This window comes from Myotis davidii, unplaced genomic scaffold, assembly GCF_000327345.1.
Source record: "Myotis davidii unplaced genomic scaffold, ASM32734v1 scaffold314, whole genome shotgun sequence".
NCBI classification, from domain to species: Eukaryota; Metazoa; Chordata; class Mammalia; order Chiroptera; family Vespertilionidae; genus Myotis; species Myotis davidii.
This window is the reverse complement of record NW_006285780.1, coordinates 294,899-307,922: the sequence shown is the minus strand read 5'-3', so window position 1 is coordinate 307,922 and position 13,024 is coordinate 294,899. Positions and strand designations below refer to the sequence as shown.

General features: G+C 37.6%; 1 long non-coding RNA gene across 1 annotated transcript in view; it reads right to left on the bottom strand.

Moving 5' to 3' along the window:
• Positions 1 to 7,402, bottom strand: part of LOC107181973 — a 23,656-nt gene extending 16,254 nt beyond the window's left edge. The window contains exon 1 of the long non-coding RNA XR_001512688.1: positions 7,319 to 7,402. This is a non-coding gene — a long non-coding RNA (uncharacterized LOC107181973). The remainder of the gene's footprint in view (positions 1 to 7,318) is intronic.
• Between the last annotated feature and the right edge of the window lie 5,622 nt (positions 7,403 to 13,024).

Genomic DNA, 13,024 nt, shown 5'->3' with positions numbered 1-13,024 from the left:
ATATTCATCATATCCATTTTAAAAGCAAATGAGCCATCTCTATCTTCTCTCACATTTGTGGCAAACTCTTGCTGTGCCAATTTCAGATTACATGTATCTTAGGGAGAATAAGATGTTCTAATTTTGATTATAATTTTAAATTAAAGGAATGAAAATAGTTCAATATGAGGATATTAATAATATGCACTAGTCAGACTGCTTTTGTTCCTTTCAAAAAAAAAACATGTGTCTAAATAGGATGGTATGTTCCTGTATTAAAATGTGTAATAAGATTCACTATATTGTGAATGCTGGTAGATTTCAATTCAATCAAGTAATCAGTTCATCCAAGCTAAAAATTGTTGATAAATGTGCTGTGTACTTGAGATTCAGCCATTTTGCAAGTAACTGCAGCAAATTTTCAATGAAATTCTTTTCAATATAAGAACATATATTCCCAAACGAAGACATAAGAATGAATAATAGGCACATAAAAGGATATTCAGCATTATTAGTCATCAGAGAAGTGTAAATTAATGAAATTCCACACCTATTAGAATGGCTAAAGTTTAGAAAACTGACCATAACAAGTGTTGTAATGATAAGGAGCAAGTGGAACACTTAAAAATTACTGTTGAAAATGAAAAATAGCATAATCACTTTAGAAAATTTTGATAGTTCCTTATAAGTTTAAATATACATCTATTTGCCCAAGACCCCAGATTCTACTCAGAGAAATTAAAATGGGTGTAACTTAGAAGACATGTTCACAAATTTTCATAGCACCTTTATTCAGAATATCCCAAACCTGGAAACAAACCTAATGTCCATCAACAGGTGCATGAATAAATACGCAGTGATACAAGCTTACAATGGAAAACCGTTTTCCAATAGAAAGGAACAAACTACTGGTACATATATGAACATAAACGAATCTCAAGCCATTATCTTGAGCAAAGAGGCCAGACCCAAGAGTGCATAAGGCATTAATATGAAAACTAAGCTGTGGTGATAGGAATTAGATCAGTAATTGTCTGTTCATGGGGGAATCTTCTAAGGTAATGGGAATACCTTGTATCTTAGAAGATATCACCAGCTTCAACATTTCAGGATGGAGAAGATATTTTTTAATATATTTTTCTTGATTTCAGAGAAGAAAGGAGAGGGAGAGAGATAGAAACATTAATGATGAGAGATAATCATTGATCAGTTTCCTTCTGCATGTCTCATACTGGGGATAGAGCCTGCAATCCTGGGCATGTGCCCTAACTGGGAATCAAAACCTGACCTCCTGGTTCATTGGTTGATGCTCAACCACTGGGCCACGACAGCCATGCTGGAGAAGATATTTAATTTTGAATTACTGTAAGACAATGTGTTTAGGCCACTGAGATAGAAAAGAAAGGCACTGTAGAGAAACATTGTACAGTTAAGACTACAAGTCCCTTGTGAAAATTGAAACAGGAATGAATGATGATGAGGTATTCATCCATTCAATCAACAACCAAATGGTTATTAATGTGTGAATGATGACCCAGGCCATTCAAGCACTGGGGATATAAATGAAATCTTTGGCCTCATCTAATTTATACTTCGGTGGGCTAAGACATACAGAACAAGCACCAGATGAATAGAATGATCACAGAATTGTGCTGTGAAGGAAGCAAGGGCACTTCAGACAGGAAGGGTGGCACAGATCCATTTCTGGAGAATCCCCAGAGAAGGGTTTATCAGTTAAGGGAAGAGTGAATGTGAAAGCCCCAAGATGAGAAAGAGCTTAATTGTTTTGAGGAGCCAAAAGGAGAACAGCGAGCCTAAAAGGTGGATGGACTTGTGTGATGAGTATGGATAGCCATGCAGAGAGGTTTGTTTCTTTTCAGCCTCATAGGTCATTGTAAAGCATTCACATTTTAAAGTGAAATGGGAAGCCATTATGGAGTTTTATGTTAGAGGTGCATTACCTATTTATGTCTTTTTAAAAAGGCTGTGTTTAATATGTATATTGAAGTAGGAGGAGAGCAAGAAGTAGGGAATGAAGTCATAAAGACTGCCGCAATAAAAAGAAAGCAGGGAAGCACAAGGTGAGAAACACATGAAGGGGATCAAGAGGCACAAACTTCCAGTAACAAGATACATAAGTCATGGAGATGTAAAATAAAACACAGGGAAGGTAGACAATGATATTGTATCAACTTTGTATAGTGATAGATGATAACTAGACTTTTATGGTGGTCATTTCATAATGTATATAAATGTTGAGTCACTACATTGTACACCTAAAACTAATATTGTATGTCAATTATAACTCAACTAGAGGCCTGACGCACGAAATTCATGCAAGGGGCTTGGCCCTCAGAGCCCTGGCTTTGTCCGGAAGGTCGTTCACCTGTCTGGTCTAATTAGCATATTATGCTTTTATTATTATAAATTTTTCTAAAAAAAAGAGCAGTTAGGAGGTTATTGCAATGCTCAGGTAGGAAATGAGAGTAGCTTCAATTAGAAGGCTGGCAGTAGAGAAAAAGAGAAACGGACAATTTCAAAATGTATTTTAGTAGCAGACCGGACACAATTCACTAACAGGATGTGGAGGAATGAGTGATTCACCAGTCTTTGCTTAAGCTTTGCACCATTTACAGAGATGAAGAAGTCTTAGTGTCTAAAGCACAACATCAATGTGAGAAAGTCTATGTATATCTAATCAGAGCTTTAGCAAGAAGGAGATGGCACTCACAAACCAGGTAAGATAAGAGAGACTATTTACAAAGGTATAGGAAGCTTGGAAGAGCAGCAAGGATAGTGTTGGACCGTAGGACTAGCACCAATAGGGGCCACTACTCTCCCTAGACTATAAGAGGAAAGGGGAACAAGCAGGATTGTTTTGACAGAGAGGCCTTCAGACAGGAAATGAAGTCCTCAGTAGAGGAATCCCACAAACCTACAGAAAAATGGCAGGGGGGGGGCCTCTGTTCTTCTTCTTATGACTGGAGGGTATTTGCATTGATCAAACCCAACTTGGACCTAAAGGAATACAGGATGGTGGAGGGCCAGGGAGGGTAGTAATCACTTAGTACTGAGAGCGTAGAGAGTACATCTGGCAGGGCACAGCAAGATATATAGCATAATGCTCACATACTGAATTCTGAATAATTTAAAAATACACTAAACTTTCCCAAACAATCTAAACTACAGCCAACATATTTTGCAGCAACATAGACATTTTTGTTATGAAGAAAATGAGCTGGGCTTTTCTAGTTATGTATTAGTCAGGTATTATTATTATTGATTTTAAATATATATATTCAGAGAAAGGGAGAGAGAGATAGAAACATCAATGATGGGAATCATTGATCGGCTGCCTCCTTCACAACCCCCATGGAGGATTGAGCCTGCAACCTGGGCATGTGCCCTGACCAGGAATCAAATCGTGAGCACCTGGTTCATAGATTGAAGCTCAACCACTGAGCCAAGCCGGCTGGGCAAGATATTATTGTTTTAATATTAAATAGAAGAAGCCATTCCCCTTACTATTTTAAAAAGTAGTCATTACTTACTTAAAAAGGTAAGAAAGTGTATGAAAAATTATGGGATGCTGAAAACCTGAAGATAACTTTCGGGTTATAGAGGATCCTGAGAGTACTAGACAGATGGAAGTGAAGAATGCATCCGTTTCTGTACTATTAAGACCTTGTATAGGTGTTTGTGACATTTGGAGTTGGGAAAAGAAAATCAGGTTTTATTCCATATGTTCAAAGTCTTCATTATGGTTGCACTATAACATAATCTTTTTAGATATCACATGTAATTCTGTTTCTATATTTTGCTGGAATTATCTAACAAAGACAGCATCTTTATCTTTTACTAGTGGCCTGGTGCACGGATTCATGCACATTGAAAGGAAATTAATTAGAAGGTGGCCATGGGGTGAGACTGGGTGAGACGGGCCGGACATGCCCTGTAGCCAACCTCTCAGGTTCCCTCCCCGGCCACACCTGGGGTGGCGCCGGGGCTCGAAGGGCATCTGCAGAGTGAGTGGGATCCCTCTAGCAGGTAGGGTCCCTCGGCCTGGCCTGCGGGGATCAGGCCGAAACTGGCAGTCCGACATCCCCCACAGGGTCCCAGAGTGCAAGAGGGCACTTTGCAAAGTTGCTGTCGTTAGGCAGCTCCTGCGTTGAGTGTCTGCCTCCTGGTGGTCAGTGCATGTCATACCTACTGGCCAGTCAGCCAGTCAGCTGGTCAGCTGGTTGCTTAACCTTTTATATATATAGATAATACAAGCTAGCCAAGGGTCACATCAGCTACTATAAACTCTGTTCTGAAAGTTTACTTAATAATAAAGCACTGTTGTTAAAGCATTGATATCCATTTTAATGATATTTAAAAATTACTTATTTAAAAATTAATTACATAAAACAAATAATGCTTGACCGATTTTTGTTGCTCTGTAATATTTTTATTAAATCTATCAACATGCACTGATTGATGATCCACAGATAACAAAGGCATTGGAAATATATAGGATTTAAATTAAATATGTATATATGCATGAGTATATGCAATTATTCAGTGAGGCATTGGTTTTGGATTTATTCAGAACTAAGAATATTCATTGATTTTACAAATATTTATTGGGTGCCCGCTATGTTCCAGGCACTCTTATAGGCACTTGGTCTTCAAAATAGACCCAGATTTCTGTTTCTGTGGATATGATAGTTTAATGAGGGAATGCAGACAATAGACAAAACATGTAATAAAAAATAAACTAGATAGCATGTTAGAAAGTGGCACATTATATGGAAAAAAGTAAAGTTTGTGCAAAATAAAGCAATATTCATCAGGGTCATGAAGCAACTGTAACCCTACTCTAATCTAATCTCATGGAATTTACAATAGAAACTTTTGCAATTTTTGTGATCAGTTCTTAAATGGTAAAGCCAAAATCTTAATTAAAAAAAATCCCTGATGCAGCCCTAGCTGGTTTGGCTCAGTGGATAGAGTGTCAGCCTGCGAACTGAAGGGTCCCAGGTTCATTTCCAGTCAAGAGCACATGCACGAGTTGTGGGCTCGATCCTCAGTGGGGGACTTTCGGGAGGCAGCCGATCCATGATTCTCTCTCACTGTGGATGTTTCTATTTCTTTCTCCCTCTCCCTTCCTCTCTGAACCCAACAAAAATAAATTTAAAAAAATCCCTGATGCAGGATATGGAGGGATTGAGCAAAAAAAGGAGAAAGAAAAGGGAAAGAAGTCATGGACATAAACAATGATGTAGTGATTGCAGGGTGCAGGAAGGTGGTGGAGGTGGAGAAGGGTAGAGGGGGGATAAGTTGTGATGGAAAAAATAAAATAAAGAAAAAATAAATTTTAAAAATCCCTGATGCAGTCATGCTTGGTATTAATGTTTTGGATCACTAAATAAATTTAAAATAATAAGCCAGTCTTTCGACTTTAGTTATTAAATTTTCCATAATTGACTATATTTGTGACAAAGAAAGCAAAAATAACTTATATGACTTCAGTTTATAATCAGTCAGAAAATGTACTAGTATATTGTACCTTTTCATTGGTGCATCATTTGTCTCATTATTTACATGTAGGCTTAAAGCAGAGAATCTGGAACATAGAGTGTTATGCATTGCTTGTTTTTTGAGGAATTCCCATGAATTTTAATCTGCATTGGTGTCTCTTTCTAGTCTTGAATGCAAAGGGGAAATTATCTTTTTTGTGTTTGTTGGATTTGAAGAAATCATATTCACATGAGGTTTAATCCACCCTAAAGTTCCATTTTTATTGAAGGTTATGGGAAATTGCTAAAGTAGCCCTAACTGGTTTGGCTCAGTTGATAGAGCATCGGCCTGCGGACTGAAAGGTCCCAGGTTCAATTCCAGTCAAGGACATGCACCTTGGTTGTGGACACATCCCCTGTAGGAGGTGTGCAGGAGGCAGCTGATTGATGTTTCTCTCTTATTGATATTTCTAACTCTCTCTCCCTCTCCCTTCCTTTCTGTAAAAAAATCAATAAAATATATTTTAAAAAAAGAAAGAAATTGCTGAAGTAAAGTTTCATGATGCCAAGTCACTAATTTCCCCAAAATGAAAACTGTTAGGAAATAAACTGAGGGCAATCATCCCTTTAGGCCTTGGGCAAACTGCCAATTTATGTCCCTGAACTCATTCAACCAAGATATTTATATATGATACCAGTGTCCATTAGACTTTACTTTCTTTTAACCAGCTTTATTCTAGGTATAGACTCCCAATTTTTATTGCAAGGTACACTGGAAAACAGAAAGAAAAGATACTCTCATTCTGGGTGATCTATAACTTTGGAAAAGTTAAATTTGTTAGCTTTCTGGCAATAGTTTGAGGTGAAACAACTTTCTTTGCAACAAATTGAAACCACTTATTTTTTTTTTTTAATTTCAACAAAGATATATTAAGTATCTTTTCCGTACTCACCTTCCCACAATGTCACAATATACAGAGCTGGCTCGAGTATGATTATTTACTCAGAGTTTGCATTTGACATCAGATAAATGATTCTTCTAATTTTCTCGGCTTTCAGCAAACTATTGGAAAAATCTTTCATTTATTTTTATGTTTTTTCATGAGATTTTTTCATATCGTAAGGTGTTCTTGGAGATTGGAGGTTGGCTACCTAGTTCATATTAATAATCTAACAGAAAACGAACGTCCCATTCAGCATCTGAGCTTCTCAGATCAAAGTCAGTAGTTAACAAAATAATACTATCCAAGGTTTTCTGATCATAAGAAGACAGATAGTAACTAACTTTGGGGAGAATGCTTATATCAATTACACATTGAATTAACATTTGTAAGTCTAATATTCCTGATGAATTTCCCTGTCTGGTATATTTCTATCAGGTATATAGCTCATGAGGATAAAGCAGTATCCAATCAGAATAAACATTTTATTACTGAAATATACTTGGTGCCTTTCTGTTTCTGTAAAGGAAATAAAGTTGCTCTTTCATGTTTCAGTGAATTTATATGTTTTCATTGAAAGTTAACACTAGGCTTCACCATGAATTACAGCAATACACTAAGTGCTATTCAGAAAATATTTGTCCCATTCCCTGTTTTTGTGAATGTTTATTTCCTTTTAATATTTCTTTAATCCCCCTCATTTAAAGCCTATGTCTCAAACATACATAGCTCTTATTACAAACTATAAAATATCTGCTAATGTCATTAGCCTTTCTATAAATTTCCCTGAATCCTTATAATTTAACTAGAGGCCTGGTGCATGAAATTTGTGCCCCAGGGCGGGGTGGGGGGGGTTGTCCCTCAGCCCGGCCTGTGTCCTCTCACAATCTGAAACACTGCTTGCACCAGTGACCATATTTTTCATACAGGTGAAAGGCATCTCGCTTTTGTATGGGCAGCTACATTTTTTTGCCCTGATTATAAAAAAGTAGTACATAACATGATCCTTCTGAGGCAGTAGTACCATTTTCCCCATCTTATGGGTGGAAAAACTGAAGCAGAGAGAAGTTAAGTAATTAGCTTTGTCACACAGTTAAAAGTGTCAGAATCAAGGCTGAACCACAGAATGTGCAAGCCAGAGTCCATGCATGTCATCACTGCATCATCCTGTTTTTTTCAGTGTTAGAGGAGCCTTGCCAGGTTTAAATTTTTAAATCTAAGAGACTGTTCCCAATATATAGAGTAGGATCCCTAGGCCTGGCCGGCAATCAGGGCCATCTGTGGGGCGACCTGTGGGCAGGGTGATGGGGGGGCCCCCGCTGGCACCCGCTTTGGCTGGCGGCCTGGCGCCGCCCACTGGCCAGCCCCAACCCCCAACCCCCACCCCTGATCGCCACCACCAGTTGCCTCCCTCTCAGGGGGCAGACGCTCAGCACAGGTCAGTGTGCATCATAATGACCTGTCGTTCCGCCATTCCGCCTTTTGGTCTATTTGCATATTAGGGTTTTATTATATAGGATTGCACATCTTGCCTGTACCTAAAATTAACAATATAGGTAAATCGTCCTCTGACATAAAATCCATCAAATCAGATTGATTATGTCTCAAATTTGGCCCTGTACCTGTCTGTAAGTTTTCTGTCACCCTCTTGTTCCAGGCTTCCTCATGGGTCTTTCTATAATCCATTCTCTGCACAGAAGTGAAAGTTACTTCTTAGAGGGAAATCAGAGTGAGCCACTTTCTTACTTAAAACTACTCAATAACTTCCTGAAACCAAGTCCAAACTCCTTATCATATACACCTAGTTCCTACATCAACCGGTCCCTGTTCCTTCTCAGATGTCATCTCCTGTCATATCCCCTTCTGGTCACATACCAAATTCATCCCCACTTTAGGGCTTTGGCTCTTGCTGTTCCTTCAGTTGCCTCATGTTTTCTCCCTTCTTGTCCCACAGGTCTAAGCTCAGATATCACCTCTCCAAAGAAGCCTTCTGACCATCCTGCCCAAAGTAGCCCCAGGTCAATCTTTTTTTAAAATATATATTTTATTATTGATTTCAGAGAAGGAAGGAGATAGAAAGAGAGAAACCTCAATGATGAGAGAGAATCATTGATTGGCTGCCTCCTGCACACCCCATACTGGGGATTGAGCCTGCAACCCTGGCATGTGCCCTGACCATGAATTGAATCGTGACCTCCTGGTTCATAGGTTGATGCTCAACCACTGAGCCACACCAGTCAGACAGGTCGGACACCCCAGGTCAATCTTCATCATATCTCCCAATGCTATTTATTTCATTGCAGTTAGCTCCATCTTAAATTACTTGTCTGTTTCTTTGTTTATTTATTGGTTTGTTTCTTTGTTGCTTGTATCACTACTTCCCTCAATCCCATTATAACTTCCAAGAGAGTTAAGGCCCTTATCTTGATGTAATGCCTGTGATCCTTGGTCAGAATCTGGCACACATAATTCATGCTCTGTATAGATGTACTGAATGCATAGTTTATTAATATGTCAAAATTCGGAGTATTTGTTGAAATAATTTTTTGAAGTATTGATTCTTAAACATTTTCATCTGGTGAAACTGTCAAGTTACCTTACTCTACATGAACTCTCTTCCATAAAGCATATTCAGTGTTATAGGGCTTTTCTGCTCATTATTAACACATTTCCTAGCAGTAGAATTTAATTTTGGTAAAATGTTCAACAGGTCTTCAGGTATATAAATCATGTTTGAACTGCCTTTTAATTAGGAGACCAGGAAGCTGATTCAAGGGTTTTGGAAGGGTCTGAACACTTCCTTCCACCACCATCTACCCATCCTTATGTATGCCTGAAATCCCATGTTTAGAGTTTTATTTCTTCTTTTACTCCAGTTCCATCCATGCTGTTGCAAATGGTAAAAGTTCCTTCCTTTTTTTATAGCGGCATAGTATTTCATTGTGTAGATAGATGTAGGACAGTTTTTTTTAATCCACTCATCAGCTAATGGGCACTTAGGCTGTTTCCAAATCTTAGCTACTGTAAATTGTGTTGCTATGAACATAGGGATGCGTATATCCTTTCTGATTGGTGTTTCTAGAGTTTTATGTCTTTAGTTTACCTTTACATCCATATTAAGATAGAAATACTCATGGAAGGATTAACACTTTAAACTAGTTCAACCATTTAAGTATAAGGTCTGAGAAGGAAAAGTGGCAAACATTGGAACAACAGGAAGCTAAAAGATAGGCAGAAGGGAGCACCTAGATAGAAGTTGGGGGTCATTCAGAAACCTTGGTTTGCATGTAAGGCAGGTGCGAAGTAATCTGTATTCTGGTTATTTTCCTAGTTTACCATTAACTATGTAAATTTGGACATGATATTCAATCTTTATGTGAAAAATTACAAGTTTCAGCTGGATGATATTTTTTTAAAAAAATGGATTTTTATTGATTTTAGAGAGGAAGAGAGAGGTAGAGACATCAATGATGAGAAAGATTCCTTGATTGGCTACCTCTTGCATGCCCCCTATTGGGGATTGAGCCCATACCCGGGCATATACCCTGACTGGGAATTGAATGGTGACCTCCTGGTTCATAGGTTGATGCTCAAGTGCTGAGCCACGCCAGCTGGGCTTAGCTTAGCGATCTTTAAACAATTCCAGGTTGCTGACTCAATAATTTTATTCATTATCAACCCTCTTTACTTATCATGGATAATGGAACTATGAGAGCTGATGTAATTAAAAGCCCATGTGGTTTCTACAATTATAGTAATATGGGGTAAAAAAAAGCAACAGACCTTGAATTCAATTTTTTAGCTTATATATTTCATTCCACATATATTCAGACATGAATGTGTGTGCATGTACATACTCACATGCACATTGCCTCCTTCACTGAGAAATTACAAATCCATTCAGAGGCACTGATTTTGAGAAATGTGAAACAGAAGATACTTCTCTCTTACACAGTATCCAATAAACCATTGCAATTTCTGATTTTCTTCATTATATTATATTTTATGTATCATATTATGTTGAGTCAGACTGCACAAAGCCATAGCAGGTTGAGAAGGTTAGCAGGAGGTCATCTGTTTCTTTCCTCAACTCAGTATCTTTTCAGACAACTCATTCTTGATGATTCTCTTTTGAAATTAATTTCCTTCCTTTTACCTATGCCCCTAATTAATCTATTAACATAGCGTCAGTTGTAGGGAATCCTGGCAATGTAATAACGATTAACCATCACTATTGCACTAACAAAAGACAATATTTTTTTTATTCTCAAGTAGAGTCACAATTATATTTATTACATTATTAAACTTAATACACTTATTACTTACTAGAGGCCCAGCACACACGAAATCGTGCACAAGTAGCTCGCTTCTGCTTGCCTCAGCTGGCCGCCCCACCCTCTGCCGCTCCTAGCTGTCCACCACTCCTAGCTTGCGCCCTGCCCCACCAGCCACGAGAGCCACTGCTCCTTTGGTCGTGATGGCGTTATGGCGTGATGGCCACAGGCCTTTTATATAAGAGATTATATTTATTACAATAGTCATGATCAAAAGAATGGCTCACTGATTCTGACTCTCAGGAGGCACTCAATAAATATTTGAGGAGTGAGTGAATAAATGCAATGTTGGAATTAAAATATACTCTCAACATTTCAATAAAACACTTCATTAAAAAACATGGGGGGTGGGAAAGCATGGGGTTGGAGGCTGTGCACTGGAACAGTTATATATTTATCCATAGCATGAGATCCTGTCCTCATTAAAATGCATATATTGTGAAGCCATTACTCCAGGAAGACCTGCTGTGTCCTATTGAAATTATCCTCACCAATCCCTGGGTTAGCTAGCAGTAGGGGAGGATAGGACTGATATTTGTCTGTGACTGTGTATTTAAATAACTGAAGAAAGGAAGTTATAGGGATTAACTTTCTGCTTTTGCAAGTACAATTATATGTTTAACACAGACACAACTTTATTTTTTGGTGTATTTGATCTGTGCATTATGAATGAAATGTTCAGATCATGTACTTTGGCATTTATTTTCCATTTTTGTGGAATTGAAATAAACTCATCCAATTTATAAATGCAATACAAAACTGTACTTGAAAATGAAAGGAAGCATTAGTTTTGAAATGGTAAGTATAAAGAAATCATCAAAACTTTAAGTGTTCACAAAATATTTTAAGCCCCCAAAATAATTTAAGCCCTGGCCAGCATGGCTCAGAGGGTTGGGCATCATCCCATGCACCAAAAGGTTGCCGGTTCTATTCCTGGTCAGGGCACATTGCCCAGGTTGCAGGTTCAGTCTGTGGTCTGGGTGCATACTGGAGGCAACCCACTGATGTTTATCTCTCTCCCTATCCCTTCCTCTTTCTCTAAAAATCAATAAAAGCATATTTAAAAGAAACATAATGGAGGGCTCCAGGTTCCTTTTTAAAAAGTTTAAAGACATACTTAACTCAGTCTGTTATTTCTACAAGTAGTTGCTTTAAATGTTTTGAACCTCCGTTGTAAAAACTAACCTAGGCCAATTTGACCATACAGAAATTTTCAGGTTCTTTAATTAGAATCCTACTGTTAGAGACAGGTGGATGATCCATGGCAACATACCAGGTGGCATGCTAAAATTAAAACAAGACTTAGAGCAAGGAGACCAAATTCTGTCAAATGTGCCAACATTTAGGAGCATTTTAAATAGGCACAAAACAGTTATTGAGCTTAGGTCTTAAAGTTTTCACTCTCAATACATGGAAGTTCCACTAGTTCCCTTGCAAGAGAGGTTCTCTATGAGGAAGATCAGTGGTTGGACTCTTCCATGAAATAGAGTAGAAGTCAGATTAAAGGAAGTTTAGAACTAGAACTAGTGCATGTAGCTGAAAGTATTAGGCTCCTGGTCTTGCCAAGGGCTTATGCCTCCTTCATGGTAAGGTCCACATCTTGACCAACACTCATTTCATCCATGAATAATTATTTTGAGCATCCCTTTTTTGAGTTAATAAATCTTCTGGTATAGATTTGGTAATGATACTTAAAAGTCTTACATAACTATTTTTAAAGTGTGAATTTTTATTAGGGAATTTAAATTGCTAACCACCTTAAGTATCTATCAAGATTAATTTACAGATACATAATTCAAAGGGAAGTATTTTAAGGTTTAAATAGATTTATTAAATATTATAACAATAGCTTTTTAATTGGATTTGTATTGTAATGTTATATCTCCACCAAGAAGATATTGATGAAAATATGTAACATTTCATAGTTCTCCTACACATGTCATTTCATATATATTCCTGTTCCTAATATGATAGAAGTATTTATTTAGCGGGTATATCTATTCAGATGTATCTATTCAACTCCTACTATCATTGTAAGAACAGGAATCACAGAAAATGAGGTCATTTGAGTCAATGCCCCTTCTGTGTGTCATTTATTTTTATTTATTTTTTTAATCCTCACCTGAGGATATTTTTCCATTCATTTTTATTTATTTTTATTTTTTTCCACTAGATTTCTTTATTTTTTATTTTTTTAAAATTTTTTATTACAAAGGGTATTACATATGTGTCCATTCCCCCCCCCTGCCCCAGACAGTCCCCTAGCCTC